Here is a 6,722-nt window from a genome sequence, read left to right as displayed (position 1 = left end):
GATGCCTATATACCAAAGCATTCAAGTAATCAGCCTAGGCCGAAACGACCTAAGTCTAACCGGCCTAAACCAGTAACCTAAAACATCTAGAGGAACAACCTGCCTAAGCCAGCATGCGAGCAACACAAACCACCAAGGAAAGTAGTCGGCTTAGACCGACAACCCCAATATACTTACCAAAATCAAAGCCCCCCTAGTATTCAATATGTCCACCTCAGGGCCTGGGTTAGGGCCCAAGCCCACTTACAGCCCAAACTAAGGCCCAAGCTAGGGCCCGACCCATGGTATAACCAGACATAATTAATACTCTATAAATACACGTGGACCCTAGTAATTAAAGGTACGCATTCATTACTCCATTAATCACCTGATTTGACCTTTTGAGAGCTTTGACTCGCTTGAGCTTCGGAGTCCCTTCTGCAGGTAACCCCTCCTGGGTCCAAGCCAACATGTATCAACTGGGAAGAGGCCAACTGAGGACATAGCGGACTACGTGGGTAAGGTGACGCTTATGCCGCCTAACTTATCTTGTTTGTTCTCTGCAGGAATAATTAGCGCCCACCGTGGGGCACGAGATGAACACCTTAGTACCCGTTTTTCTTCGAAGATGGTTTCAACTCGCAATAGAGCTGGAGTTAACAAGCAGGCTGATGCTGGTCCCTCAGGACCCGCTAACATCACCCCTGACCTAGCCGCCATCCTAGACGGCCAGGCTAAGATGCAACAAGAATTGGCAGATCTCAAGAAACACATCGCTGATGAGATGGAGGCGCTATGACAAGAGAATTCTCGCCTCAGGCGAAAGATCGAAGCTGATCCCACCCTGAAAGGAAAAGCCAAGGAGGTGTCTGAGGCTGCAAGGTCCCCGGCCTTCCAGCCCACAGATGAAGAAAGCGAATACAACCCCACCCCTCACACCTTCACAACCACCCAACAAACACCCATTCCCTCCACCCATCCCACTCACTTCCCATCCACCCAACCAGGGCACACCACAGCCCCTACCCCTGCTGCTACCCTCCCCACCACCCAGATCCCCTACAATATACCCACCACCCTACACACTACACATGTTCCACCTTACAACCCACATCCCCCGTCAAAACTTTACCTCCACCTTCCCCACTATGATCAACCATCCCATCCCTCCCCACCCGCTCCCACCCCACCAGCCCAAACGTCATCACCCCTTTACCGACTTTATCGCCAACACCCCCCTTTCTGCCCAGTGGGAACCCTTCACACTGGACCGTTATACCGGTGAAACCGACCCTGATGAACACCTCAAAGTCTACATCACCCATGTCGCCCTGTACACGTCCCAAGACGCGGTCTTCTGCAAAGCCTTCCCCACCACCCTCAAGGGCCTTGCTCTAGAATGGTTCATAACCCTTCCACCCTACTCCATCGACAGCTTCGACGCTCTCTCCCATATGTTCTCCACCCATTTCGCTGGCAGCCGCCCACATCAAACTACCACAATCTCCCTCCTGGGCATTAGACAAGAACAAGGCGAACCACTCAGAGCGTTCATAGATTGTTTTAGTAAGGCAGCTCTTCGCACCTCACACCTCAACCAAGAAATGATCCTCCAGTGCATGGCACTCACCCTACAACCCGGCCCATTCGCTAACAACGTCTACCTCCACCCACCTGCCTCTATGCACGAACTCAAATTGCGTGCGACCGATTATGTCCGCATGGAGGAAATGCAGACCCTCCATACCAAATTCTGCAATGACTATGGAGCCACCACCGCCAACCTTACCCCACAACCTCCCCGCCCCGATACCCGTCCACGCGAGCCCCGCCAACCCCGCTTCACCAGATATGCCCCTCTTACTATAGCCCAATCCCGCATCCTTGATGACGCCCTACAAGCTGACCTCATTCCTCCACCACGCAAGACAAGCACTCCTCCTAATGCTGATATGACCAAGTATTGCCGCTACCACCGCAATCATGGCCACACTACAGAAGACTGCAAAGCACTCCAGGATAAAATAGAAGAACTGGTCTGTGCTGGTCACTTTCGCCGCTTCATCCGTAGAGATGATCATTCCTCTCGATCCCGCCACCCCCCTCGATCCGACCACAGACGCCCTCCACACGATTCCCGCCACGACAGACGCCCAGCCCAACCCACTAATCAGGAACCCCAACCGGCCCGTACCGACATCACCCCCACCGACCCTCCCCTACGTGGCACTATCAACACCATCTTTGGTGGCTTCGCTAGTGGAGGATCCACCTCTTCTGCCAGAAAGAAATACCTCCACCATATTCAATCCATCAACCATATTACCCATTCCCATCACAGATGCCGCATGCCTCCCATCATCTTCACAAACAAGACGACCTCGACCACCAACAAGACGACCCCATGGTCATCACTGTTGAAATCGAAAACTATGCCGTTAAGAAAGTCCTCATCGACCAGGGTAGCTCTGTCGACATTCTCTATTGGGCCACCTATCAAAAACTTCAGCTCCCGGACACGGCCATGGTCCCATATGACGAACCAATCTATGGCTTCTCTGGCGAACAAGTTTCCACCCGCGGCTACATCGACCTTCACACCGTGTTTCGTGATGGAACCCAAACCAAAACCATTCCCATCCGCTTCCTTGTTGTCGATGCACCCACATCCTACAATGTCCTCCTGGGTCGTCCTTCGCTCAACACCCTCAGCGCTGTCGTTTCCACCCCCCATTTGGCCATGAAATTCCCATCCCCTTCTGGTGACATCCTCACTGTCCACTACGACCAACGCCTTGCACGCGAATACTACATGGCTAGCCTGCGCCCACAACTCCCCATCCAGCAAACCAACCACATTGAGCGACCACATGGCTTCGGCATCGCCCTATCAGGCGAGGATCTAAACCCCAGAGTGGGCCGGGATGTTCGTCTCGAACCTGTTGAGGAGACCTCCCCTCTAGAGCTTCCAATTGGCCACTCCATCAATTTAGGCACCGGTTTGAACTCTAACGAGCGTGCCATCATCACACCTATCCTTGTCAACAACAAAGACCTTTTCGCTTGGTCAGCCACTGACCTACCTGGGGTAGACCCTCTAGTAGCATCCCACAAGCTATCCATCTACAAAGAAGCCCACTACATCTCCCTGAAAAAATGCAAACTTGGCGAAGAACGCCGCCTGACAGCTAAGGTTGCGGCTGACAAGTTACTGAGCGTAGGATTCATCGACGAAGCTCAATACACCACTTGGCTTTCTAATATCGTCTTGGTGAAGAAAGCCAATGGCAAATGGTGGATGTGCGTAGACTACACGGATCTAAACAAGGTCTGTCCTCACGATGCCTACCCCTTACCCAATATCGACTGACTTGTTGATGGCGCGGCAGGGAATAAAGTGCTTAGTTTCTTGGATGCATATTCTGGATACAACCAAATCCCCATGGCCGCATCTGACATGAACAAGACCGCCTTCATCACGGACGACGCCAACTACTTTTATAGAGTTATGCCCTTTGGTCTTAAGAACCCTGGAGCAACCTACCAACGGCTGATGGACAAAGTTTTTAGCCATCTAATGGGACAATGTGTCGAGGTATACGTTGACGACATGGTTGTCAAGTCTCCAAGCCACCACCAACATGCCTAGGACCTCTCGGCGGTCTTCTCCGCATTACGCCAATACAACCTTCGCCTCAACCCTGATAAGTGTGTATTCGGCATCGACCGCGGTAAATTTCTCAGATTCATGTTAAACCAGCGCGGTATAGAGGCCAATCCCGAAAAGTGCAAGGCAATTATCGAAATGCGCAGTCCCAACACCATCAAAGAGGTCCAACGCCTCATAGGCCGCCTTACCACAATTTCCTGCTTCCTGCCCAAACTAGCTGAACAAACCCAACCCACAGTCCAACTCCTCAAGAAATCCACCTGGTTCACGTGGACTGACGACTGTGAACAAATCTTTCAAAAACTAAAAACCACCCTAACCTCACCACCTATCCTCCACAAGCCGGACACTCGCCAACCCTTCCTAGTGTACATCACAGCCACCGACCACACCGTCAGCGCCGCGCTTGTCTAAGAAATAGAGGGCACGCAGCATCCTGTCTACTTTGTTAGCAGAACGCTGCAAGACCCTGAAATCAAATATCAAATGGTGGAGAAGTTGGCCCTGTCCTTGGTCCACGCAGCTCTCCGCCCACACCCATACTTCCAAAACCACAACATCACCGTCAAAACCGACTACCCAATCCAAAAAATATTGAAAAAACCAGATCTAGTAGGACGAATGTCATCTTGGGCCATCGAGCTGTCGGAATTCAACATTCGCTACGAACCCCATCGCCCTAGTAAAGTCCAATGCCTCATAGATTTTGTTAATGACCTCCAGCACACACCCACAGAGGACCAGTGGACACTTCATGTAGATGGTTCCTCGAATTCAAAAGGTGTCGGTGCTGGCATCGTGTTAGAAGGGCCTAACGACATCCTCGCTGAAAAATCCCTTCACTTTGCCTTCAAAACATCAAATAACCAAGCCGAATACGAAGCCATCCTCGTCGACCTTTCCCTTGCCTGTGAAGTTGGTGTCAAGACGTTAACGTGCAAAACAGACTCCAAGCTTACTGTAGGACACCTAAATGACGAATTCTAGATTAAAGACCCCATCCTTCTACAATATTACCATCTGGTCCGCGCAGTCATTCAATCTGCCTTTGAACGAGTCCGCATCGAACACATCCCCAGGATCGACAACATCAAAGCCGACATCCTCTCCAAATTAGCCAGCACTAAATTAAAAATCCGCCACCGATCCCTATGACAGTAAACATTATCTACACCCTCCATCACAAATACTTGCCAAAACCTAACCCATTCCCCATCCAACAATACCACCCCTCCCCAAAACCACAACTGGACCACCCCCTATATCCAATATCTAAAAATCGGCAACCCCCACAAGATGCGGAAAAAATTTGGCTGGCGAAGGCCGCCAGGTATACCATGATAGGTGATGACCTCTACAAACGCGGATACGGCCAACCGCTTCTCAAATGTGTCACTGTAGAACAAGCGCAATATATCATTAAAGAGCTACACGAGGGCATTTGCGGCTACCATTCCGGCGCATGTACTATGGCTACTAGAATTCTTAGAGTCGGCTACTTCTGGCCGACTATAGAAGCAGACTGCCAGGACTACATCAAAAAGTGCAAACCATGCCAAAAACATGGCAACCTCATCCACCAGAAACAAGAACAACTCCATTCCATACTATCCCCATGGCCCTTTTCTAAATGGGGAATGAATATCCTCGGCCCCTTCTCCCCAGGCAAGGGGCAGCTGAAATTCCTGATTGTAGCCGTTGATTATTTCACCAAATAGATATAAGCCAAGTCGCTGATCACTATCACGGCCCAACAAGTTCAGCAATTCGTTTGGAAAGATATTATATGTAGATATGGTGTTCCACATACTATCATCACTGACAATGGCCGATAATTTATAGATAAGAAACTAGCCAAGTTCTACACTGGTCTTGGCATCAAACACATCACAAGTTCTGTAGAGCACCCACAAACAAATGGACAAGTAGAGGCGGCCAACAAAGTCATCCTAGTGGAATTGCGCAAGAGATTAGATAGTGCCAAAGGACGATGGCCCGAGGAACTGGTAGAAGTGCTATGGGCCTACAGGTGCACTCCTCAATCATCAACAAGCGAGTCCCCATTCAGCCTAGTTTACGGTGCGGACGCCATGATACCCGCAACCACCAAAACATGGCCACTCATCTTTACCTCCTACCCGAACTCAGAGAAAAAGCTCTGATACGCAACTTAGCCGCCAAGCCAAGAGCTGCCAGAAAGTATAACGCAAACCTATGTCCACGATCGTTCATAAGCGGGGACTTAGTAGGGCGAATGACCAGCAGTGCAAGAAAGAAGGATGACTAGTTCTCTGCCAACTAGGATGGCCCATACCACATACGTGAAGACGTAGGGGGAGCTTATCGCCTTGAACATTTATTTGGGGAAGAGATACCCAACACTTGGAATGTGTCCCACCTTAAATTCTACTTTAGCTAAATGTTTACTATATTGAACCAAATACTTGTAACCCTGGGTGTACTCTTTTTCCTCACCTGGTCTTTTTTCCCTAAGGAGGGTTTTGGCCAGTGAGGTTTTAACGAGGCACCCCAAATTCAATGAATAAAACAAAGGGTTCTCAACTGTACGACTATTCTTTATTTAACTTTCACATTCGTTTAATTTTCCCACCCTTACCACAAGTAAGCGGCCTGGGTCGAACACCCTGAACTTGTGGTTAATTCGTTTAAGTTCCCCACCCTTACCACAAGTAAGCGGCCTGGGTCGAACACCCTGAACTTGTGGTTAATTTGTTTAAGTTCCCCACCCTTACCACAAGTAAGCGGTCTAGGTCGAACACCCTTAACTCGTGGTTAATTCGTTTAAGTTTCCCACCCTTACCACAAGTAAGCGGCCTGGGTCGAACACCCTGAACTTGTGGTTAATTCGTTTAAGTTCCCCACCCTTACCACAAGTAAGCGGCCTGGGTCGAACACCCTGAACTTGTGATTAATTCGTTTAAGTTCCCCACCCTTACCACAAGTAAGCGACCTGGGTCGAATACCCTTAACTAGGTGGTTAATTCGTTTAAGTTCACCACCCTTACCATAAGTAAGCGGCCTGGGTCGAACACCCTGAACTTGTGGTTAATTC

Source organism: Vigna unguiculata, chromosome 11 (genome assembly GCF_037176805.1).
Source record: "Vigna unguiculata cultivar grain cowpea cultivar isolate G323 ecotype 2 chromosome 11, ASM3717680v1, whole genome shotgun sequence".
Taxonomy (NCBI): domain Eukaryota; kingdom Viridiplantae; phylum Streptophyta; class Magnoliopsida; order Fabales; family Fabaceae; genus Vigna; species Vigna unguiculata.
This window is presented reverse-complemented; position numbering follows the sequence as displayed.